Source organism: Heterocephalus glaber, unplaced genomic scaffold (assembly GCF_053883595.1).
Source record: "Heterocephalus glaber isolate CG9 unplaced genomic scaffold, H.glaber_assembly_v1.0 deba00001472, whole genome shotgun sequence".
Classification (NCBI taxonomy): domain Eukaryota; kingdom Metazoa; phylum Chordata; class Mammalia; order Rodentia; family Bathyergidae; genus Heterocephalus; species Heterocephalus glaber.
The window spans coordinates 75,475,570-75,502,462 of NW_028258315.1; the positions used below are offsets into that span (position 1 = coordinate 75,475,570).

The 26,893-nt window shown below is 37.6% G+C and overlaps 1 protein-coding gene and 1 non-coding gene across 14 annotated transcripts in view; one reads left to right on the top strand and one right to left on the bottom strand.

Annotated features, from left to right (window-relative positions):
- The window catches only part of Lrrc3b (leucine rich repeat containing 3B), an 89,407-nt gene that overhangs the window by 22,630 nt on the left and 39,884 nt on the right, over window positions 1-26,893 (bottom strand). For 2 of the 13 annotated variants that reach the window (XM_087182195.1, XM_087182194.1), the window contains exon 2: window positions 23,474-23,574. The exons of the other annotated variants lie outside the window; for them this stretch is intronic. The gene's annotated coding sequence lies outside the window, so the exon portion shown is untranslated. The remainder of the gene's footprint in view (window positions 1-23,473; window positions 23,575-26,893) is intronic. 13 annotated transcript variants of the gene reach the window in all.
- Window positions 11,405-11,511, top strand: LOC147826415 (U6 spliceosomal RNA). Its single transcript, XR_015439666.1, has one exon. It is a non-coding gene; the product is annotated as a U6 spliceosomal RNA (small nuclear RNA).

A 26,893-nucleotide genomic window follows, 5' to 3' on the forward strand; every position in this document is an offset into this window, starting at 1 on the left:
AAGGCCACTACATTGAGGATATTTACTTTGTATCTAAAGTTAATTAATATACATTACTATTTTAATGATTAATGACATTAATATATTTATGTTTCTTGTCACAAGGTTTGATTGATATTTGTTTAACAGATATAGACTAACAACTCATCAAAGAGGGTGCTTCTTAATAAAAGTATAATAAAGACCTCATTGAAAAATGTTGTAATTTCTACATCCTAAAGGGTATCAGTGATTCCATTGTCATTAGAGACCAAATTATTTAATTCTATTTGCTGACAATCATAGTCAATAATGTTCCAAGTTGTTATGGCAACATCCAAGCAGCCCAGAAAAGCTGATACACAGATGAAAGACATTTGTGCAATTCTAAGGTCAAATCTGAATAACAAATTTAAATATTGTTTGCTCATATATCCCTGGTGTCTGGTACACTGCCTGGTGTGGAATTAGTGCTCTATCACTGTACCCCAGCAGTTAGGAGCTCAGGAATCAGACTGTCTGAGTGTAAGCCCCAGTTCATTTAATAAATTTGCTTTTCCTTGGTTGCTCCATCTGTAAAATGCACGTAACAGCAGGACTTTCTTTTTCTATTTGTAGTAATGATTAAATGAGATCATTTAGATAAAGTACTTAGAACAGAGCCTGGCACAAGTCAGAGTATAATAAATGTAACCTATTTCTTTCTTTGCAGAATTTCTCTTTTAAACACATTTTTAAAAACAGAGCCTGTGCGGTAGTTCTGAGGGTGTGTGTGTGTGTGTGTGTGTGTGTGTGTGTGTGTGTGTGTGTGTGCGTGGTTAGCTGGTTCTCTCAAAAGCTATGCTGCAAACATAAAGACAATAACAGAGAGATGACTTCAAAGGGAGCAAAGGTTCCAGAGATTCAATGATGGATTTAAGTGCCATGTATGGCAATTCATATAATACAGAATTTGAAACAAATTCAAATAACATACATGATTTGAAACAAATAACATTTTATTAAGTTATGAGCTGTTGCCAGTATCTGGATAGTATGAAGTTCTCTTCCAATGTTCTGTCTATGAAGCCCACTCTCCATAATCAAGCCTGGAGAGTAAGTAGAATCTCAAGAAGTTCTCTTCTCATCATATTTTGGCCATTTACTCCCCAGTAACCCTTATCCAGAACTGCAGCCTCACGTAAATAAATTCTCACTAAATTACTCAGACTGATGACCACAGACTGACTGATGCCTGGATCCTGCTTTCAGTTAGAGATGAATAGAGAAATGACGTATACTCACATTATCTACCCATTCAGTGTTTTTCCTAATCAGAAATTCAAAAATCCAGTAACAATCAGTGGTGTGGGTAAGGGGTCTGAAGTTAAACCGATTACACAGATAATGTATGACATGGAAAACCAGACAGTCAAAAATCAACTTATAACAAAAACAGCTCTTTTGAGTTTCATAATTTTCCTTTACAGAACTACTGCCCATCACATTGGAATTGTTACCCTCCAACTAGCAGAAGCTGCTCAGTGGTGTATAAATCAGCTCTAACCTTCATATAATTTGCCCTTGATTTCAAATTTACAATTTTCATTCTGTTAAGTAGCCTAAATGTGTACTTTGGGGGGATACTGGGGATTGAACCACATTGATCTACATCCCTGGCCTCCTATTTTTTATTTTGAGACATCATCTTGTTAAGTTATACAGTCTATGCTTAAATTTGCAGTCCTCCTGCCTCAGCCGTCCAGAGTGCTGGGATTACAGGCATGTGCCCATACACTTGTCACTATGTACATTTTAAAATTTCATTTTCTCAAGGATTGGATGGGAGATTGTGTAAGATCATAGTTTTCCTTACTTATTTTTTCCTGGGGTATATATTTTTCAAAGAAACTAAAGTCTTCCTAAAAGTGGAAGACAAAATGTAAAACCAAGCAACTAACACAAAGTCACACAAAGAACTTGTCTGAGTATTACTGATGGAAATTTAGTTCTAACAGTAGAATCATCAGACAGGCTGCTTCCTGTTTATCAAATTATGCCAGCAGGTCAAGGAGGTAGCACTTTTTAGATAAATGACTTGGAGCCTATACCTGTCCTCTCTGATCTCCACGTGAGCCCTTTACCTTCTCAGTTAGACATGTTTTTTTTTTTCCTAATCAAAAGAAATCTTCTTTTTACAAGAAAGAAACTCCAAAGGGGAAAAAAAGGAAATCAGAACTGAGATTATGGCTATCTTTTCCATACTGTGCAGTTCATCAATTTTCCACAAGTAAATATGTTGCTGTGAGTTGGCTTGATTTTTCCTTTGGGAACCACCCGGAAAAATTAACAGTTACCCAGGGACTTAACTTTTGTCAACAACAAACCAAATAAAACTTTCCAACCCCATTTAATTGTCTGCATCACACAGTGAGACTTCCCCTATGTCCTTGCTCAGACATGACATGCCACTTTACATAAGTCTGAATTGACATCCCCCATTCTAGCATTTTCTCTGTCTCAGCAAACTAACTGGCAGGTAAGGTAAGTAAAAATGAGAAGAACCAGTTCAGAGAAGCTAACAAAGTCAAGCTGGACAGAGAGCTATTTCCAGAACAAGATAACATAAATCCGCATCTTATCTCCTCTAAATGCTTTCACAGGTTTTACAAAGCAGACCACCGTCATATTAGTGTGCAGTCACAAGTTTCATTGTACATGGGATAGATTCAGGAATTGTGACAAATACCTAATGTATTAAGCCAACTTTTATACAGTCAGTGCAAACATATTTGATCAGGCACAACCTGTCACTTCTAACTTCCATGTTCCTTTTTGCTTTACACAGAATCACAGCTTATGAGGCAGGAAGGCAATGTGGCTGGCATGATATCCCTGACTCCCTGATTTAGTAACAGTCTGAGCAGAAGCAGAGCCCACCTGAGCATTTCTTTCCCTTTCTCTGTTTCCAGTTCAGCAATTCCTAAAGTCACAGATGGGATGATTGCACATAATACAGCAAAACATCCATGCATGGTTGGGCCTGTGCACCATCTGAATGTCACAGCTGCGGGCATTCCCAGAGCTGCCTGCAGGCTGACGACACAGTGCTCAGAACATGCATGCTCAGTGGAAGGGTGAGTGGCTGGAAACATGGTGGAGCTTCTTAAGAACCTAAACATCTGATGAGTGAAGGCTGGACTCCTGCCCTTACCAGTGCAGACTGCCCCCTCTCACCTGTAGGCAGTCCATATGGAAATGGAGGAGGGGGAGGAGAGAGAGCCACTAATTATGACAGGCTCTTTGTGCAATGAGGTACAAAATAAAAACAAAAGGCCCCTCTCATTGGGGAAATGAGGAAGGAAGCATCCAATTCACGAAAGCTGGCATCTGGCTAGATTACAGGGATGATGAGGCCGGGTTCTATGAGGGTTACCATCATTTAGCAGTTTGGGACTAGTACTGATGTCCTGGATATACTGTTATCAAGCCTGTGACACTGACACAGCCCATAGATCTCAGAAGCACATAGTGGAAATGTGAATTTCAAATATTTATGGGGAGTGAGAGGCAGGGGGAGATCAAATCTGTACTAAGTGAATTTTTCACTCTAACTGTGCCAGCACCTCCTTTTCCACTTTTCTACTTTGAGGTTTAGAAGGAAAGACATCATTAAAACCCTTAGGGACATGGAACAGCTGAGCGTGCGCCAGGGCTCCTGTGCTCAGCTGCTGCAGCTCCCTGGAGTCCTGGTGATCATCTCAAAGCTGCAGACACTGAGGTCTCTTCAGCTACAGAAACAGGTGGTACTCATTCTATGATGAGGAAACTGAGGTCTTGGTTACCTAAAAAGCCTATGCTTCTACTTTCCAGGGAGTACATTCTTTTCTGTTTGGGGATTTGAACAGAGCTGTTCACAACTTACCAATAATTATTTATAGTGGAGGCCATATTTGCTGGCCTGCAGCCAGAACTCAGAGAGCATGGCTGGCTGAAAAGTGTTTTCCAGGCAGTGACTGTGGGGGTAGAATGGGGACAGTCATTCTCATTGGTGCTGGCAAATACTTCCTGGCTAGGCTGAATGCCTTCCCCTGGCACAAAGAAGCACCGCTATTATTTCTGTGGTCCTTTATTTAAAATGTGTGCCTGTTCTCCTCAGAGGAGAGCATTCTTCGCTGACCAGAAAAGAGGAGATATCACAGTGGCTAGAAAGAACCATGGGAATAGTTTTATTTTTAAATATTCATCCCTTGGAAGCTTCCATGTTATGTCCTCCCAGGTTGCCAGGAAAGCTTGAGCTCTTTCTGAGAGGAACAAGATGGAAGCTTTAATGAGAGAGTGCCAAAGCAAGAAAAAAAAATCATTCCAGCGGCTACTTGTGAAATGACTCCTTGACTGGCAGCTTTGTGCAGTGGCCACTGTGGGATGAAAGGAGCTGTGGGAAGTAGAGCAGCCAAGGACAATTCTTGACTGTTTAAACTGTGGATTATCTCAACCCCTGATTCTTCGGTCCCCATCTGCCTCCTCTGTTCTGGGTCATTTTCACGGCTCATTATGACCAGCACCAGAGGGAAAGCTGAGAAAATGAAAGGAGATGAAATTCAAATGAATCAATTCTGCCACTTGTTAGCAGCTCAGCTTACAAGTATACAAGGCAGGAGGAGGCTGCAGCTCTTCTGTGGGTTTCAATTCTCCTTGCTATTCTGGTCCCTTGCGCTGCCAGGCAATATTGAGTGGGCTGTATGGAAATGATCTGTGGGATGAAAGAAGAAAGTGGGGAGCTCACTCCAACTGTAGCTTTTTCAAAGAAAAGGCACAGGAATGATATGCTTAGCAGCAGCTGCTCACAGAAAACAGTCCAAATTTTATTAAACAAACTGATGTTTGGAAGCACATGAGCCCCTCAGAACTAGAAGAAAAGGAATGTGAAACCATATTTAGAGCATTTCAATGCAGAGGATGCATTCACTGTCATAGCAGCAGAAAGAAAATGAGGGGGCTCCTTAAAGGTCCATGCCGAGGACACCAAACACAGAAGCAAGCAAGGGCTACATTAAAACACTAAAGGATTAAAAAGGAAGAAAATATAGCTTGATGCCTGTAAAGACATTGTCACCAACACAATTAGGTGATGGAACACTGAGGCAGACCTAAATGCCTTCTTCACTCTGAGTTTATGAAACAAGACAGAACTGAACTGTGGTCTCCAATTTCCTGACTTTCTCTGACTGTAGTGGCCACTCTGAGGTACCACCCAGGTTCCTCTGCAATGAAGGCCTGTCTTAGCTGTTGGCAGTGCTGGCGCAGAGAGCTTTCAGGTAAGGATCTTGCAGGGATCGTGTAGCAGAGAGCAACTTTACTTCCAGAGACAGCCCAACTCTAATAGCTGACCAGTGGGGCAAGAGAAACGCCTGGCCATCTCAGGCCAATTTAGAGTAGCTCTGAATGAGTACTCTAGCTCCCGAGCTGCCTGTGGCATTAGCTTAGGTTATCATTGAGTCCACATCATCGTTGACAGTTTCCTCATCTCCAGGCCTTCTGGTCCCTTTCACAAATGCCAATCCGAAGGGCACTCAATAAGCCTTTTACATGTCAAATCTCATCTTCCCTGGAATCTCAATAGGTAGTAGTTTATAGTCACTACTCTTTTCTCACTTTCTTTGGGATATATGGGGTATCATTTACTCCAAGTTGAAGATTTAGTTTTGCATTCAAGGTTGGTATATTTCTGAAAAAGAGAAGCAATGTAACACATTAAAAAAGAAATGCAAGTTATGGAGGTGGAAGATACAGGAGAAAAAAAACTGTGAATGATCCAAATGAGAACTGAGTAAGAAGTTGGGTTTCAAATTAAATATTGAAAGAAGCAGCGCTGAAGTTATAAGGCACATAGATCACTAAGAAGCAATGACTATATAATTCATGAAAAATTAGGACATTCATATTAGGCCCCAGCATTTGGAAAAGAACAGAGAAGAGAATATCCATGGAGCTTACTTGGGCATGGTAAGAAGCACAACCTGAGACTATCTTATACCATGACTGAGTCTATTAATGAGCAAATAATCACCTTTGGCTAACCCTAAGAAATGATACTTTTTATCTGGGGGAACTGTTGGTGATATAATCTTAGATAATGTTTGCTACCAGGGAAAGATAACTGAGAGACTGGAATAAGTTACTGATGAAGCATATCTGTACATACTCTACCACTGAACCACTGAATGGCATTAGACATAGAAAGTGCAAGAAACTGCTCAGTGAGTGAAGATTCATGAAAGCAAGATCTTTCTGCATTGTTTTATAGAAAACATCCATCAATTAAAGTGCCTGGGTAAATAAAGGTATAGTTAAAATGTTATTTTTTAAAATAAGGCACATAGAAGATTTACAGTGGCACCTCAGTTCAGAAACTTGATTCTTTCCATGATTCCGGTCGAACACGGAGTTGGACAAGAACTGAATCAAATTCAATGGTTAGGTTTAATGTTGACCTTAAGGAGAAATTTGATTCAGTTCTCATCCAGTTCAGTTTGCAAACATATGTGTGAGTGTGTGTGTGTGTGTGTGTGTATGTAATTTTTTTCTCCTCTCTTTCCTCCATAACCACATTGAGGCTGCTCTGGTGGATGGTGTCTTAGGGTTTCTTTACCCAGGATAAGGTAACCATTATAATGTTTCATCAAATTTGCAGCTCTGCTTCTTCTGGGAAGCATTAGCATTGCCCTTCTCTACTCTGTCTTTGAAGTTAGATGTGGCCATGTAATCACTTTGACTAATGAATTCTGAGCAGAAGTTACATGAGTTTTAAACCTTCTTTCAAGTTACCCTCAATCCCAGTCTTCCCAGGTAGATGAGTAACTAAGAGGAGCAGGTCCCTTCACTGAGCCTCGCTGGACACATTGCATGAATGAGAAATAAACTTTGTGTTTTTAAGCTCCTGAAATTGGGGGCTCATTTATTATGAGTGCATCATGGAGCCTGTCCTCACTGTTTCAAACAAATATCCTACTTCCATAGAAAAAGCATCACAGAGTCAGATATTTAATGACTTGTTCATGATCACACACTAGTAAAATGGGCAGCACTTTGAGAAGCAGAGATTTAAGGGAGGATGTCATTTTAAGAAACAAGAAAGGCAAGCAAAGTCAAGAAGGCAAAGAAAATTATATTTAACTACTGTACATATTCCAGTACTGTATGTGTGTAAAGGAGGTAACAGAGAGCTGCTGATGGTGAACTCAGGATTCTGAATGCTACAGCAATAATTATTTCACTCTGAGCTTGTTAAATAATGTTTACAGAAAAATCAATAGTGTAGTTTGAATGTTTGTCCCCTCTAAAACTCATGTTGAAATTTAATTGCCATTGCAACAGTATGAAGATGAATGAACTTTGAGAAGTGATTAGACCACAAGGGCTCTGCTCTCATGATTGAGACTAATGGCATTATAAAAGGGTGAAGATGGGCATGATGACACAGGCCTGTAATCCCAGGACTCTGGGAGGTTGAGGTAGGAAGATTGAAAGTTCAAAACCAGCTTGGACAATTTAGTGACTTAGCAAGACCCTGTTTCAAAATAAAAAATAAAAATGAGCTAGGAATGTAGTTCTGTGGGAAGGCCCTTGGTTCAGTCTCAGAATCAATCAGTCAATCAAACGAATCAATAGAAGGAGTACTTATTTTGCTTATTTGCCCTCAGGCTTCTACCATCTGATGACCCAGCAAGAAGGCTGCCATTAGATTCTGGGATCTTAATCTTGGACTTTCTGGCCTCCAAGATTATGAGATAAATTTCTGTTTGTAATACATTATCCAGGTATTCTGTTACAGAAGCAAAAAATGGATTGCTATGTCCATTTATTAATACTGTCAGTAAGAAAGCTGAAGTAAAGGACTAGAAATTCTCAGAGAAGAGATAGAAATCAGACACACAAGCTTCTATGTTGCACGGCTACTCTTATATGAGAGACCTAAAGTATAAATAATTTAAAGAACAAAATAAAATATAGATAATAAAAATGGGGAGAAAGATCTTTGGCAAATGAGAGAGATCTAAAAATGGAGGGAGTGGGACAAGAGGGAAAAGGAAATAAAAGTAAGATGTGTTATGTAAATGCACCAAGTCCCCACAATGAACATTATCATTATGTACTGCAAACATGTACTAATAACAAGTAGAAGATAAAGCACAGAGCACACATATCACAGTCAGTGCTAGAACATCATCAAGATATTCCAACCAACCTGCCTAATTCTTGATGCCACTTGGTCCCTTAAATGCTTAAAGACTGAGACTGATTTGATTTTATGGAAAACAGCTAACCCGAATAGTTCTGTACAATTTGTTTCCACCCTTCTCTGGCCACTGTTAGAAAATGCAAAGCCTTTACAAAGAAACATAGAAAGTTCCCAACTTTGTTTTCAAAAAGGGGAGAGGGGGCCAGGGATTTAGCTCAGTGGTTTGGGCGCCTGCCTCACAACTGCAAAGTCCCAAATTCAATTCCCAGTACCAAAAAAAAGGGGGGTGGGGTATGAAGTTTCCAGGAAATTGTTCACCCAATTATGATCTTGACTGAATAACGATCAAATCACCTAAATTGGCTTGATGTCCCAGCAGAAATGGGACAGATCCATGGTGGACAATTCACCCAGAAGGCTCCTGAGAAAATATTGAAAGGAACACGTCTTATGGATTAAGAATCAGACTTGACAAACACCTGTATGCTGTATATTCAGAAGAGATTCCAGTTGCTACACAATTTACCCATCAGATTAGACAGTGTAGTGTTGAAAAGCCATCCTATATAATCTTCTGTTTACCATGTTTATCGTGTTCCTATAGGCATGGTTTGTTCTTTTCCTGGCAGGGAAAAGAGAAATCCCGTGTAGCCTCTTTTCCTTGGTGGTTCTAACCTTTCTTAACCTCCTCCTATTCCCAAATGATGCCCTAGAATTCCCAGCATTACCTGCAAGTAAGCATGACTTGAACAAATAAGATGTCTGGATTAAACTGCCTGAGTTTAACTGGTATAAAATATGAGGATGGGATTGGTATGCTGCAGAATGCCTGTGTAGAGAAGCATAGGGTATAAATCAGGAAATCTCAGATCTTGCCTTGTTTTGGGTAAACACAATGGAAAAGTAAAGAGGAAATAGAGTACTAATTGATATCAAAGAAAGAAAAACAGCAATCTTTTGATACTTAATGTGCTGGGGCTAAATACCACATCTGGTATACAATGAGAAGGGGAAGAAATATCTCACTGGGCTAATGCTGCTCCTGATGTGAGAACTTTGAAGGAGGGAACTGCAGGGAGTTCCAGTAGTGCTTCAATGCGAACAATCGCCACTTCCAAAAGCAGCATTTAGTTTTTGTACAGGCTGGGGACTGTCTTTCCAGTGGCATTTGGCCAGGAAACATATTTTCCCATCTCAATGACAGGACTTCCTGGGGAAAAATAAATGGTGTTTCCCACCAGGAACAAAAGCAAAAGGAAACGTAGTTTCTCATAAAACCACCATGTGACTTGACCAAGAGCAACCAAACACATCCTCTTCTGCAGGGACAAACGTGCACGCATGGGAGTGGGGGTGAAGCAGAGGAGAAGCAAAGAAGGAAGAGCAGGTGAACTTGAGTGTTTGTTGGGAATGAGCAATAATGAGCTGCAAGCTATGTTCAGAAGGGGTCTCAATCCGAGGTAATGTGTAAGAAAAACAAAGGGAATGTGGAATGAAAGAGCTGGACAAGAGGAGGAGCTGACTACAAAGCTACTGCCACGTCCTGTGTAGGATGAGATTGGGGGTTAATGATTTAACTTAGCTACAGTGTAAACTGGATCTAATCACTAAACTTGGTTGCATATACTGAATTATTAAACAAATCATTTAAAAATTTAATAAAGAGCATTTATTTGTTTCAAAAAAATTTTTTATACTAGACCCTTCAACCATCTGGTTGCTCCTACACTCCCAGACAGTGATTGACGTTAACGACAATATAGTGATAAGAATAACACCATTGTGTTGGCTGACATTTACTTCTCCCCAACTTTGGACTATAAGCTTTATACACAGCACATCATCATGTTGCATCTCCAGTGTCACCCTGAAAAGTGTAAATGATTATCATCCCTTTTTACAGATGGGGAAATCAAGGCTCAAAGAAGCTTAAATCTATTGCAGAGCCTCAATTTGATCCAGATCTGCCAATTCCAGAGCCTGAACTCATAAACATAGAATATTGTCTCTTACTGAGAAGAAATAATGGAGTTTAGGTCTATTCCTCCCCTACTAACAGAAAAAGAGGGGATTAATGTATTCTAATAAATGTATTTAAATTAATCTTAGTTTTCAAATCAATTTCTCTATTGCAACTAGATATTCAATGCTGTAAGCTTTGCCCCACAAAATCTGTACCTATAATTATGTTTGTTCATACAATTTAGTGTGACCCAAAGGAATGACATCATGTTAACTATATGTAAGAGAACTTTCATAAATACGAAGGAATAAAAAAGTATAAGGAAATGTCGATAAGAACAGAAAATAGCCAGCCATGCATGGAGGCACAATCCTAGCTATTAAAATAAAAAGAAATATAAAAGACTGGGAACTTAACTCAGGGTGAAAGTTCTACATTCAGTTACAATCAGTGTGAAGGTTCTGGGTTCAATTCCTAGTACTGCAAAAAAAAAAAATGGAAAAGAAACTATTTGTTAGTAATTTCACCTTCCACACTTTCTTCTGTCTTTTTTCACTTTCTCAAAAGCTTTTTTTTTTTTTGTACCGGGGATTGAACTCGGGTCCTTGCGCTTGCGCAGCAGGAGTCGAAACCACGGAGCTAAATCCCCGGCCCTCAAAAGCTATTTTTTAAAAGTTCAATCTAGATCGCAGTATTTAAGTCTTCTTTATAATATATGAGTGACAGAAACAAATACCGAGAGTACAAAGAAACAGGTTCTCTTTTTTCTGTCCAGTATTACCTTTCATCTTTTTCTTTTACAACAAAATCTTATGGTTATCAACAAAATAAAGATGAAAGATAAAGCTGTCTTTCTAAATAAGAATGCTTCTAGGTGATTTTGAAAATCTGTGTTTGGCAAGACCATACTTTCTCTCTTCCTTTTTAAAATCAGGGACTGAACCCAGGACTTTCACACTAAGCTATATCCCTGTCTTTTTTTGGAGGGGGGTACCAGGGATCAAATTCAGGACTTTGCGTTTGCAAGGCCAGTGCCAGAACCACTACACTAAATCCCTGTCCTTTTAAACATATTTTTAAATTTTGAGAAAAGGTCTCACTAAGTCATTAACTTGTTTAGGCTGGGCTCAAACATGCAATCCACCTGTTTCAGCCTCCCAGAGTGCTAGGATTGCAGCCATTGGCCACCATGGCTGGCTTATTTCTTTTGATTACAATAAAACAAAAGTTATAAAAGACCAGTGCCCACTTTGACATCATATATACTAAAATTGGAACAATATGGAGAAGATTAACATAGCACCTAACCAAGGAAGACATGCAAATTCATGAAGCATTCCATAGTTTTAATGAACATAGATGCAAAAATCCTCAAGTTACAGGCAAACAGAATACAACAAATCATCAAAAAGATGATACATCATGACCAAATAGGTATCATCTCAGGGATGCAAGGATTGGTCAATATGTGTAAATCAATAAATGTAATAGATAATACAAATGGAAACAAGAACAAGAGTCACATGATTATCTCAATAGATATAGAAAAAGTCTTTAACAAAATCCAGCATTCGTTCATGATAAAACCCCATAAGAAAATAGGTATAGAAGATTGAGATTGTCTCAATCTGAAAAAAGCTATTTATGACAAACCTATTGCCAAAGTCTTATTAAATGGGTAAAAACAAAAAGATCCAATCAAAAATGGTCAACTGAAATGAATAGATACTTCTCAGAAGAAGTACAAATGGCTAAGAAATGCACTTTAAAATGTTCAACATCTCTGACCATTAGAAAAATGCAATTTAAAACAACACCGAGATTCCATCTTACTCCAGAAAGAATGACTATCATCAGGAAATCAAATAATGCTGGAGAGGCTGTGGAAGAAAAAGGAATGCTTCTACGTTGTTGGTGGGAATGCAAAGTAGTACAGGCATTATGAAAATCAGTATGGAGATTACTCAAAAAACAAAAATTCCATTCAACCCAGCTCTTCAAATTCTAGGTATCTTACTGAGAGTTACAGGCATATCCATGTTGACAGTAGCACAATTCATAAGAGCTAAATCATGAAAGCAGTCTATATGGCCATCAACAGATGAAAATAAAGAAGGATAAAATGCCATTTGTAGGGATATAGATGCACCTTGAGACCGTAATTGTAAGTGAAATAAATCAGATGCACAAGCTTAAATATTACATGGTTTCTCTTACATGAGAAAACCAAAATATAAATAAAGAGCAAAATAAAAGATTGATTAAAGAAAATAGGGAGATCTTTTCCAAAAGGGAAGAACATAAAGAAATAAAGGTACAGAGAAGAAAGGAGGAAGGGAAAGAGAAGGGGATTAAAAAAGAATTTAAATGTGTTATGTCCATGAACCAACTCCCACGAAGAATGTAATCATTATGTATTGCAAACATGTACTAATGCAAAAATAAAATCTGAATAAAGAAATTGCTGATCCCAAGCTCCTAGGGCAGAGAAGGTGAGCTGGTCCCAGCACCCGGAAGGAAGCTCCCCTTCCACCATCCCAAGCTCCTAGGGCAGAGAAGGTGAGCCTCACAGGTGCCAGAAGCACCCCCCACCCCCACGTGGAAATGAGAAGACACGTAAACAAGCCTCAAAAACTGACTTCTGGATCACCTACAGCAACCTCAAAGGGAAACGAGATGGAACAATCTGATACTCAACCACCTGGACTCTCTGAATTGGCAACAAAAGAGGATCTGGGAAAAATGAAATCAGAAATAATTACTCAGATAACAGCAAAGATTTTGCTCACGGTGCAAGACATGATTAATAAATCTAGAGAGGACACAGATAAAAAAATAGAGGATCTGAGGAACATGATGGAATCCCAACACAGGAAACAAATGGAATCCATAAAACAGATGCAAACAGATATCCAGGAGATTAAAAACTCCACTGAAAGTCTGCACAGCAGAATGAACCAATGTGAGGATAGAATTTCAGATATAGAAGAAAAGATTGCAATTAGTGACCAGGAAAAGAAAATTTGCTTTAAAATTGTAAAGGAACACGAGAAATCAATCCAGCAGCTGCTAGATGATGGAAAGAAGAATAACATAAAACTGATTGGAGTCAATGAAGAAAGAGGAGAGAGTGCAGATGACATAAAAAAACTGTTCACAGAAGTGACAGCAGAAAACTTCCCAAGCAAGGGAAAAGAACTTGACATACCGATGAGTGAGGCATATAGGACTTCAAATAGCCTTGATCAAAAAAAACTACACATAGGCATATAATAGGAATCCAGAAATCCAACAGAAGAATAAAGTTTTACAAGCAGTGAGAGAAAAGAAACAAAGGAAAGCCTATCAGAATCACAGCAGACTTCTCAATGCAAACCCTCAAGGCAAGAAGAGCTTGGGAAGTGATGTATTTCAAGCCCTAAAGGAAAACAGCCTCCAACCCAGATTGATGTACCCAGCAAAACTATCTTTCAAAATTGATGGAAAAATAAGATACTTTCATGATAAAGAGCACCTCAGGAACTTCATGAATATCAAACCGGCACTCCAAAAACTTTTAGACAATACCCTAGGAAAAGAAAAGGAGGATCACAACCCCAGGAAACCCAGCAGAATGAATCCATTGGGCATGACAAATTAAACACAAAGGGGGAGAATCAAACAAAAAGAAAAAGTCATCACAAGGCTTTTAAAACTTTTAACTTCATCTCCCTAATGAGTGTATAATTCAATCTTGGTATTGTACTGATTAGTATTTTTCTGATTCTAGATTTGCACACCTTTCCATGTGCTATACTGGCTATTTATCATCTTCTTATGTCTACATTTTAATTGGGTTGTCTATTAATGAGCTCTAAGAATTCTTTATATATTCTGGTCATAGGTTATATGCATTGTAAATATAGTCTGTTTAAGGGCTACTTTTCATTTTAATGATGTCATTTAAAGTTCTAAATTTTGATGGAATCTCATTTATCAATTTTTTTCTTTTATACATCGTCTTTTGTGTCCTAGGTAGTTCTTGCCTACCCTGAATTCATAAACATTTTCCCTTATAATTTCTTCTTAAAGTTTTATACTTTTAGGCTTTCTTATTTAGGTTCATAGATCCCTTCAAGTTATTTTCATGTATGGAAATAAAGGGTTGAGGTTAATGTTTTATATATGGATACCAGGTGTTCTAGTGCCGTTTGCTGAAAACACTGTCTCTTCCTTGGATCTTAAATTGAGTTTATATTCTATAAAATGCTAATGTTAAATAATCTTTCAAAACTCAGTGGACCATATATGTGTGGTTCTATTTCTAGATTCTCTGTTTTATTCCAATGATCTATATGTCTTTCCTTACACCAACACTGCCTTGATTACTGTAGCTTTAGAAAAAGTCTTAAAATTAGGTACTAAATGTCTTCCAACACTGTTTTTTTTTCTAACTTTTCTAGGTCCTTTGTACTCCTACATAACTTTTAAATTTCAATATCCAGTTCTTCATTTATAGCAAGGATACACAGACCTGAATTTTTATATATACCTTGTGTTTTCTAATCCTGCTAAATTCAAATACAAGTTCTAGGGGCTCCTAGAGATTTCTTAGTATTTTCTCTATAGATGATCATTTCATCTACATATAAAGATTTTGCTTCTACCTTGCCAATCCTATCCTAATTGTGTCATTTTATTGCCAGACTATTTTGGTGGGGCCTAGGTTTCAAAGTTTAATGGACAGATAAAGAGTAAGCATATCTGCCCTTGTTCCCCACTTGAAGGAGAAAGCATTGTATCTTCTCCATTCATATAAGGCGTTCTCACTGGAAGTATGGAGTACATGTCTTTAATCTGTTGAGAAGGTTCTGTTCTACTTCTAGTCTCCTGATAGCTTTTACATGAACAGGTGTAGAATTTAGTCCAATACTTTTTCTCCAACTAGTGACAGGATTATATGGCTTTTTCCTTTCCTCTGTTAAAATGATGACTTTTGGGGGTGGATCTTCCAATGCTGAACCAACACTGCCATCCCTATAACAAAACCACTTTCTACATCCTGCCAGATCTGACTTCTAATAGTTGGTTTTGTTAAACAAATTTCTATCTATGTTCATACTTTTTTCTTCTATTATCTTTATCCAGTTTTAGGATTAGCACAATGTTGTTTTCCTAAAATGAGGGGAGAAGTGTTCCTTCTTTTTTCTGCTTTAATTGTTTGATATAACTTATCAGTTAAAATGTATATGAGCCTGCTGTTGTCATATAGGTAGGTTTTCAAGCTAGGAATATACTTTCTTTAATAGGTCCTATTCAAAGTTTATATTTCTTCCAGAGTTAGCTTCATTAATTTGTCTTCCAAGGTACTTCTTAGAAGTTGTCAAATTTATTTCAAAACAGATTTTTGTAATATGCTTTCTATATCCTTTTAAATTCTGTAAAATCTGTGGTAAATGTCTCCTAGATCTTGATACTGTAATTTTAAAAATGTATAATTGATATTGTGTAACAGGAAGAAAAGTTCTAAAGGAGCAGGGGTAGTGGGAGGGGTAGGGGAAAGGAAAAAGGGAAAAGAAAAAATATGAGAAAAGGAAAAAAAGAAACAAAGTCTTTGCAAATAGGGAAGGGTGGAGGGGGTGAAGGGAGGGCAGGTGAAGGGGAAAAAAATAAGAACCAAGATACTCATGTAATGGTACAAGATCCCAATGGTGAATGTAACTGTATTTTATACCTGAAATGTACCAATAAAAGAATTTTTAGAAAATAAAAAGAAAATAATAAAAAAGAAAGAAATTGCTAAGACTAGGAGGAAAAAGCCAGCTATAAAGTTTCCCCTATCCAATGCAATTCTGAACAATACTTTCATATTACTCATAGGGTTTTGGCATTCTGTGGGGTGGCATAGAAAGCTATTGTGTACTCCACTCTGGGCTGCAGAATAGGAATTGCATGTTTGTGACAAAGGATGCCACAGAAGCTTTGGTGGAGTACTAAGGTGTCCTATGTGTAATATTACAGAAAATAGATGAATTGATAAATTATATTTCCCAGGTCTGTAGAGAAATATACATTCTCTGTCTATAATCTTAGACTGCACAGAAGAGAAAGTCTGTCATATTTACTTTACTTGATTTGTGAAGCAAAGGTAAAAACTACTTCTTAAACAGAGTGACACAAATATTTCAAAACCCCAACTTAGCCCAATTCTTAAACATATATAGAAACTTCAAGAAGTACATTTAACATTCTTCTTCTATTAATATTTTTTTCTCATCAGAAAAGTCTCAGCTCTGGGACAAAAATCACAATTTATTAGCTGGCGGTGGTAGCACATGACTGTAATTCCAGCACTCAGGAAGCTGAAGCAGGAGGAACACTGCGAGTTTGAGGCCAGCCTGAGCTACATAGTGAGTTCAAGGCTAGGCTGAATTACAGAGTAAGACCATGTCTCAAAAAATGTTGCAATGTATTGATACATTTGGATTAATACATTAATACAATAAGTAAAAAAACTGACATGCGAGGAACAAAAAGATTCAGACTTTTGTGAAATTCTTTCTGAGGGTTAACTTCAGTTAATACTAAAGCTTTATGGATCCCTTTCTCAGTTTAAAAAAAATAAAAAGTAGGTTTAATTATAAAGAACATTTGACATGTATTCCATAAAACAAAATTATCATCTGAGGCTTAAATCTGCTAATTATCAACGTGACTTTCAACAAGTTACTTAAACTTTTTGTTGCTGTTTTCTAATTTGTAAAAACGGGAAAGCAATTGTTCCTATTTCAAGGTTTCTTGTTATTTGCTTCCATAATCACTGTACTAGCTTTCAATTTTTCCCTTAGGTGCAATATAAGGACAAATGTTGGAAGCCTGCCGGTGAAATAGGAAAGAATAGCATTCCAGCTGGGAACTTTTGTACTCTTGCAAGTGTGGTTCTGAGAACTTCACTCTCTTAGGAGAGAAAAGAATTTGTAGGGACATAGACCCTTGCGGCTCCTATTCTTTTCTTAAGGCTGCCAAACATAACACGGATACTACCTATATTAATCTAACCATACCTCCTTGAAATGATAAAGTTATGGGTTGGCATACTGGGTTGTGAGAGGGTTGTGTATCTGTTTTCTAAATCATGGTCTTCATTTATCAGGCATGTTTCTGGGCTGGGCTTTGTGTTCTTTTCCATTCATCTGTGTGTGTGTGTGTGTGTGTGTGTAGGGGTGAATAGTGGTAAAAAAAGAAAAAGCGCCTGAGCATTTAATAAAGGATACTAGAGGAGGATTCTAGTGACAAATTTGTCTCTTTTTGAGTCCGTGACTTGGCAGAGAAAAGATCTGGGGGACAACATGGATGTGCAACATGGCTGGAGAGAAAGAATGTGGCCTGTGAAGCTCAATACCATGTGTCCTGCTGTCTACCTAGCACAGAAATTGCTGTATCTGATGAGTACAGAACAATTCCCCATAAAATGGAACATTCGTCTTAGCAAATAGCAATGACTTTCATTTACTCACTCACTATTGCAGCCTGTTACAGATCTGGTACTGATAAAGAGCAATGGATGAAATAATAAATGCAACAGAGGACTTCAGAACACTCATGGAACATCACACAGGAGAGCCATCACCTCCTATTTAACAAATACTTCTTATGTCTAAATGTTATGACAACAACCACCATGGGGAGGAAGAAGGAGTCTGAGGCTCATTGACTCACAGACCTAACCACTCTGACATTCTGGAATTTATCTACAAAAATGAAAGCAAGGCCTTATAGTCTTGCAAGTGTCTTCTTTAATCTTCACTTGCTATTTATAAATGAGAAACTACTTCTGTGTTCTGACAAAAGAAACATTATGGAGGATTATATGTATAGGACACTTATTGCTGCTTAACACATCGTCCACATTTTCTACTGGAAAACACTGTCCTCCACTACATTCCACTGGCTACCTCAGAACGCTGAGCTGCTTAAGAAATTCTCTAATCATGTTAAACACTGTACCAATTCATAGCCAGGCTGTCAAAGTGGCTGTCTTCTTCCACTGTAAGTAGGAACAGAGGGCAAAGGATAATAAATAGTTCTTCATGAATTGATATCAAAATCCATTAAAGAGGTATCCAGATAAAAAGCTTTTATGCTATTGTGACTCTTTAGCAAAGAAGAGACTTATGGAAATTGAAACAATGTCACTTTGAGGGAGAAGGGGGACACAGGACAAGCTTTTTCTTTCCTCTTGAAATGTAGACAAAACTTGGGAAAACAGTTTGTTCTTTAAAATCAATACAGTCAAATATAATAAATAGCAGAATTACAGGTAGTCTGGGGTTTGCTTATTTTAGTTTCCTTGGTCTTCAATAACATCTTTTTTGTTTGTTTTTGATACCGGGGATCGAACTCAGGTCCTTGCGTTTGTGCAGCAGGTGGCGAAACCACTGAGCTAAATCCCCGGCCCTCTTCAGTGACATCTTAAAAATCAAACATAGCATGGAATGGAATGCTCATAAGAACTAATTCAGGGTTGAATTTTTTTTTAATTGCCATAGGCTGGGTACGTGCTTCATGCCTGGACCAGATCCCTATTTTCCTTTCACTTATCAGGACTCTACTTGGAACTCAAGATGGGTAGAGGAAGACAAGGGAAAACCAGGAAGACTGGGAAGTGCCTCTGGCTGTGGGAAAGTCTTTGCAGTTCCTACAGAAGCACCTGCAGTGAGAAACTATCCAACCTTGAGAATTTTGTACCTACCTGTTCAAATATTTGGATACCCAAATCAATAACTGAATGAGTGGGCAAATGAATAGTTCTAGTTTCCCAGCTTACAGCTGCACAAGGCACACAATTCTATACTGTATTCATTAAGACATTTTATCATTAAATATGGCAGCATCTGTTATGGCGTAGCAGAACTATTGTGAACTGCAAGTCCACACAAATATCCCTAAACAATCTAACCTGAGAGGAATTCCAGCTTCCATTTTTGTTTTCCTGATGAGAAAACAACAGGAAAGGAACACAATTTTTTTTCATGGAAAGAATTCATAACTCTTCATCTTGGAGCCTTTATTTCCTCTTTACACTCAAAGGCTTTTGGCTAACCTTCAGTAGAATATAAATTGTGTATTGAATATCTTGCAAAAACATTTTTACATCTGTTCCTGCGGATGTATGATTTTATGTCCCCCTATGTGGTACTTTTCCAATCTGTCATCACAGTAATCTTCAAGAACCACTTCCATGCTTCTTATTCACTTTGAGAGTCTGTCTTTTCTTAGGTACCAGTCCTGGTATAGACATTCTCCAGGATTCAAAATGTGATTTCTTCAGCACCAACATGAACCAAGAATTCCACTACCTCTGCCAGATGTTTGCGAATTTCACCAAGAAACTCTTGGATGTTCGTATGTACCTAAAACAACTTAAACATCCTACTCTGGCCACTTATATTGGTAGTTCAACTTTGGCTATTAATAAGAATGGGTTAAATATGTACAATGCATTTGTTTGGAATTTTGGCATTATCCTTACATACTCTGACTAGCCTTAAAATGTCTGTGCATTGGGGACACTGTTAGTGTCCCCAAACAACTGGCCAACTGGCCAATCTGCTTTGACTCATACAGACCATCTCTTACACACATGTACCCTGCCAGCCCCTCCCAACTGGACTAGGACCACGGTGGAAGACTCTAACCCTTGGCAGCAGTGGTAGCTCCACCACAGGCAAATGCCTCTCTCACACAACACCCTCTGCCCAGAGCTGTGACCATTGCAGTCACCAACCAGACTTCCCTCAAAGTCAACTTCACCTGGAAGCTGATAGGAAGAATAGTCTCTACAGTATGTACACCGGATATTTTCAGTATCACCCCCCAACCCACATTCCCACTCCCCAGAGGAAAACATGGCTTTTTGTATGGCTAGTATATTTTTGCATAGTATTGTAAAGTTTTCACAATTCTTCACACATATTATTTTCCTTGATCAATGTCTCTGTGAGGAAAGTAGGTATGGTTTTACCTCCATTTTGCAGAAGAGGAGTCTAATGACTCACTTTCATGACTAGTGAATGATGGGGCCAGAATGCAAATGTAGACTTTCTCATCTCTAGTTTCCTACCCTTAGAATAGTACTGTTTCTGTTTTAAAGTGACTTCTCATTTGCTCTATGTAAGCACAAACACCTCCATTCCATGATCATGGATTTCTTTTTTCTAAGCAATGCTGCTAGACTCCTGACCTGCTGCTAGACACTATAAAGCTTACAAACAAAATAAACCAAGGATTGATGTAGGATCACCACATTCTATTTTGTCAACTCCCACCATTATTTCATAACAGCAGTAACATGTTTCACTACAAAGAATAGGAAGGATGAATCTTAGAATAATAGCTAGTTTTTATAAGAAACAAACATGAAAGCATTTTATATCACCTTACTTTAAAAATATAAAATCCTAAATTACATTCTGTTAATTATTATTGTATGTAAGCACTTAATGACATAAATCTGTAATTTGAATATATATTTACACATTAAACTAGATATACTCAACAATACAAGAAAAAAACAGTTATTATAATTAACTTCTTTTTATCAGTACCATTGTCAAACCTCCAGTTTCACACACTGTTTGGCAAAAATGGAAACAACACTCACTGGAGCTTCTTCACACAGCTTGGAGTATTCTAGGCAAACTGAAAGAAGTTGAGAATTGTTTCCATGCCACCAGCTGCTTTTTCTACCCGCCTCCTTCTGCAGTGCCAGGAAGAGAGTGGGTAGTTGGCAGAGTATGTGTCTAGCTCCAATTAACAATCACTTTGAGAAGAGGGATATGGACCCTATCACTGCTAAGACCCAGGACTGATGACATGGTCTTGATTCATTTGCCAGTTGAAAGTCAACTGATTAAGGCATCTCAAATATTTGTACCCAGACTGATTTTAAGAACCACTGGCTTCATGAACATGCTATGTCTGAATGTATCCAATTTATTTTAGGATAGCCACAAAGTTCCCACCTGTGATATCTATTTACATATACAGGTATCTACTTATATGCAGTAGAAATTGAGTGAGAAGATCCATGTAGGGAAAACACTTACAAAATGCATAGAAAACACTGACAATGTAAATAAGGATCAAAATGTGTAATAGATAATGTGAAATAGGAAGATAAGGCCCAAAGGGGAAGGGGGAGTAGGAGGGGAAGGAGAAGGGAATAAAAAAAAAAAATCAGACTGGAGTGTTGGGGAAAAGATTCTTTGTCCTTTCTGATTGTGTCACATCAGGATGTTTCCAATCATTTAAGTCAAGTCTTGAAACCTCAACACAATTGTCCACCACAAACTATGTTGCGTCCATTCAAGTCATATTTAGGGATGTGGTATTAGAGAAATATTAAGCAGTGACAATGAGTAGAACATGATCTACCTAGACACCTGAGTGTCAGGCTTGTTGACGCTTCACTGAGAAAGAAAACATGGCATAAGAAGCAGGTTCTAGGTTGGAGCAGGTAAGGAAGGGCCAGGGATGAGGTCATCTTCAGAAGTGCTCAGTTTTAGTTCTCATGGGAGTCTCAAGTTGTTAATCCAGTAGGTATTTGTAAATCCCTCAGTCATCAGATATTATATGTATTTCCTGAATGTCAAGCCCTGTGCTAGGTGCTAAAAGTAAGAAAGAACATGGGTCCTGCTTCAATGGAGAGCCTAGGTTTTAACAATTTCTAGGGTGACTGACATGTTGTTTTTACTTTTGAGAAAAGTTGTTTTGAAATATATAATTCATTTGGAAATTTTAAAGATCATCTTTCATTCTTTTTTGTAAGAATACAGGATTAGAAGCCAAGTATAAAGTCATTTGCATAATGCCAATATTTTCCTTTATTTTGATCTGGCTAAATTAGTCAAAAGCTAAAGTTTTATTTTAGCCCATTTAACTTCATTTCAATGTTTGTCACATTCATAAATGCTTTGATTTTGTCCTATGGTAGTATGACTAAATATATTTACCAAATGAAATTAACCTCTTGAATTGGAGATAGACCTCCCACAGACTTCAGAAAGATCTTCACTAATTAATTCTGGCTAGTGATAGAAGGCATCACCACAGTTCTGATAGTGGTACAATATTAATCCAAAAGCTAATTTCATTAGCCTTTCCTATAAAATGCAGAGAATGGTTGCTCTAAAATCTTAGGTGGTTTAAATGACAGCTAGCCAATCACAGAGTTGACTTAATTCAAAACATCATCATCACCAAATCTATTTGTTTTATTGCTATTTATTTATTATTTGTTATTTATAATCTGCAATGGGTCAAGGGATGAGTTTGGGCCTCATGCACCTTGCCTAGCTTTCTGATTTGGTCCACAACCCAGAGACCAATCGCAGAAACAAGAAACCCAAAACCCTGAAGTAGAAATCCTGTCACTCACCCATTTTCTGGCTGCACTAAGAAAATTCTTCTGGAGTTGACTGATTTTGTCCAGACTACTGAGGAAATCAAGGAGTCTGTTTGCCCTGTAGTTGAGATGAGGATGGAGCCAATCTCAGGGAGGTATCAGGATTTCAAAGAGCATATGACACAGTAGAAAGAAGAGAAGCCAGAGACCTAAGTAGGAAGCAAGGCTTCATTCCATCCTATGTCAGGGGGCTGGAACCACAGTATGTCTTAGTTAATTTCTTGTCACTTGGACAAAATACTTGATATAGAATAAAGAAAACACTTATTTTCATTCATAGTTTTTAGGAGATTTAGTCCACAGCTGACTGGCTCCAAGGCAGGAAGGGCATTGTGAAAATGTTTAGCAGAGGAAAGCTGCTCATGCCACGGTAGTCAAAAAGCAGAGAGTGGACGGGGATTTAGCTCAGTGGTTCTGCCACCTGCCTTGCAAGTGCAAGGATCCAAGTTCAATCCTGGTACCAAAAAAGAAAGACACTCTCCCATCGAGGTCATTCTGCCAGTGATTCTCTTCCCCACCCTTTATCAGCACATTCAGCTCTGAAATCTTCAGTGAATTAGTCCCCTGAGTATAGCACACCCATGATCCAATCATGTCCTAAAAGTTCACCCTCTTAACACACAAGCCCTTTGGGAGAAATTCTAGATCTAAACCTAACAATTGGAGTATTTTCTTCTATGTTGTAGGCTTCAAATGGCTACAAAAGAGGCAAGTACTTAGTAGTAGATATTTGTGTCCTCCCACCTTACTGCATGCCCCATTTTCTAGGTTGCTCTTCAAATCCTTCCAAGCAGCAGTGAATACCCCATAGAAATACATTTTTATTGTTCTGTGGCTCAACTCTAATGCCAGTTTTTCTTCTTACCTACAAACCTCCCAACACCTTCTCGCTTCATTGGGTTTTCATCTCACCCAAAGTACCTCTAAAGGCACAGCAGTACAATCGGTGCAGCTTGAAATGAAAGCCTTAGGATAAGAAAAATAAAGACTGTGTAAGTTCAATTTTAGATATTATATGTTCTCATTTTTAAGAGATATGATTTGTAGCAAAATAAAAGCACTCTATTAACATTTTCATTTTTCTTGATTTGACATTTATGCAAAAAAAAAGACTGCTTGCCACTTCAACAGACCTTTGTTTGGACTACTGAAGAGTAATCCCTCAGATTCATTTCATGTGGCAAGGCTGACATTTTCCAAGGCTAGATTTTGAATTCCAGATGCTATGATGATGGACTAGTGGAGTGAAACTGTTGAACAGTGAGTAAACTTAGCCCAACACCGAGCATTCTCATTTCACCCACAGCGCTGCCAATCTCTAACAGTCATCTGTACAGCTGCTCTGGTGGAATGATAGAGTATTGTTGCTCTCTGAAAAGTGACCTCCTCAAAGCATGCTATAGAGTTGTTTCTGAATTAAGATGCTCCAGAAAGACCTAAATGCATTCGGTTAGAAACGAATTTCAAAGACACAAAAGGTGAAAGATCAACTATATTGAATTTAAAAATCTTAAGCAGCTATTTAGATACCTACTCGAATTTAAGTTATAGATTTGGGACTGAAGTTACAATCATTGATGGAAACTGAATAATAAATTTGGGATTTTCTATTTAATGATGATAATGGTAGTAGCACTGGGCAGGATAGGTCGGAGGGTGGACGTAGAGATTGAGAATATGCTTCCAGGAAGAGGATTATAGAACTACAGTACTATCCCTTTTCAAAAGACAGGTGTTTTCCTTGGCTGTCAGCCAAGTGAAGAATCTCCTCTTTCTGATTCCTTACAATTAACTTGGTATTATTAGGAGAAATTTCTGTATTTCTACGTTTTAACCAACTCATCAAATAGTTAAGAACTAGGATAAAAGTAAGAAATCAAGTTGGTAACAATGCATGGCCTATTTAACCTCTTTACTAAGACCTCTCATCTTCCCCAAATTATATAATTAAAGACCACGATCCCTCTTCTTTGATGTCCTCTGCTTTACCTTTTGAAGAATCAAGATTCTTCTCTTCAAAAGTCATTTTGTCTCTGCCCAAAATTACTCAATTTTCATCTTAAAGTATGCATTTTAAAAGACTAATGTTGCCTTAATACATCAATTTTTTTTATAATGTGTAATATATATGCAGAAGTATACATACTAATGTGTGTCTATATTTGATATTTGTATATTCAATTTTTACCTGTGAGTTGAAACAGAAATAAAGATTTTCTGAGTTCTTAACCAAGAAGCAGTTTTTTTTGGGAATGAACACTGCAGCTACTGGACAACAATTTATTTCAACTGTTTGAAGCCTAGAGTTGGAAGTGAGAAGCAAACAGAACATTTTGTTTTTTGAAAGGTCTTTATAACGTGTTTAAAATAATGTTAGCAAAGAGTCTTTGTTTATTAGGTTTTCAATTTTCTAACAACTAAATAGACCTTGTGTTTAAAATCCAACATTTTAATTCTTGGCTTTTCTGGGAATTTTCTGTCAAGCAATGATGTCAATGTCAAGTTCATAAGCATAAAAGATAGAACCATAGGACAGGAAACTGAGGGCCTTGAATGTGATTCTATTTAAAATAATTTGCTCTATATTCTGAGTATGCTTTATGTTTTGAACTTCAACTTCTTCATTTGCAAAATGAGGCCAGCCTTGGTAACTCTACATACAAAAATTATTTTGTAAGATATATAAGAAGGTGGATTATGCTAGCCTTTTCCAATGCTGAGCACAATATTATGCAACTGACATTATATGCAATAAACACATGTTGAATGGAAGAACTAAAATATCAAAATTCTTCTTGATAGTTCTTTGCATGTAGTAACAAAGCCATTCATAGGTATGAGCTTTTATTATGTGCCCAGTACCACACAGAGCTTCCCATGTAAATTATTGCTTTTAATTCTCCTAACTGGCTAGTATAATAATTATAATTATCTCTATATTATGCTTGGGGAAATTGAGACACAGAGATTAAGTAGCTTGCTGAAGGTCTTAGTCAGTAGTACTGAAAATTCATATCTGGACTTACTACCTCCCTCTATAATAAAGAAACAAATGACATTTGTCTTCAGTTTCTTAATAAAACCATTGAGATGGTAGTAATTACTGTCATTTTTTATAGTGCATGTGGTGTTTCATGGAGTTCCCCAAACAACCTGGCATATAATTTGCTTCATTTACAGATTAAAATTTCAAGACTCACAAAAATAGAAATAACTTTCCCAAGAATACAAGTAGTATGGAGAATATGAATTCAAGTCTTCAAAATCAAAACACAATTGAGCATTCCACCGTTTTACCCATCTTCTAACAAGCAGTGGGTGGGAGAAAGGTGGCAAGACTGAAAACCAAGTCCTTTGGTAATTTTGGGAAACACACTACTAAATGTGCCTTTCTATATTCTAGGAGATGGCTTCATGCCTCTCATTTCTGAAAGGCAAAGGAATGAAATAATATCTCTTTGTAACTGAGCATCCACTAGGAAATGTACATCCTTTCCTAAACCGTCTTTATCTCTTTTCCTGTGATGAAAGAACCAGATTAATTAACAGTTCACACAGGATAAAAAGAATGGAACAAAGGAGAGAAATGATTAGAATGAAGCACTAAACTGATAGCAAACTCAATCAGGTCCAGAAAGCATCAGGAATATTAATTCAAATAACTTTAAAAGGAAAAACATAGCTAAGAAGAGAGAGGAAAAGAACATTTTATTAAGCTCAAGCAAATGTGATTAAAATTGGCAAGTAATGGAATGTATGTGAAGGACTTGATTTTTCTTTACCTGAAAGCCAGTCTTTACCGCTAAGGAAGCAAACTAAACCTGACCACACTATATCAAAACTAAATCAAAATAAACTAAAACAAAATAATCAGCACGAAAGGAGTATCTGCTAGCACATTCTGCTTAAGGAAAATCTAACACATCATCTTCCACTAGCAACTGTATGAGTGTAAGTAGGTTCAACTTTGAGGAAAGAAAAATAATACAGTGTGAAATAGGTTTTAAAATGTCAAATAGGAAGGTTTTCTTATTTTCCAAGTTGTTGCTTTGCCCTCTTTAAACAGGAGAGATTTTTACTAAAAGAGTGAATCTTAAAATACAATAAACCAAGAAATTAGTATTAGGCTTCAGCTATGTCACTTTCAGGTCAGTATGCAATAAAAAGGTAATAATCACTACACTCTTATTTTATAAATGTTCATATATTTAGACCATTTTTTGTTTAAGAATCATCTTTCATTTCCTGGATGTAGCTAATCCAGTTCAGGTTTTTTATTCTTACT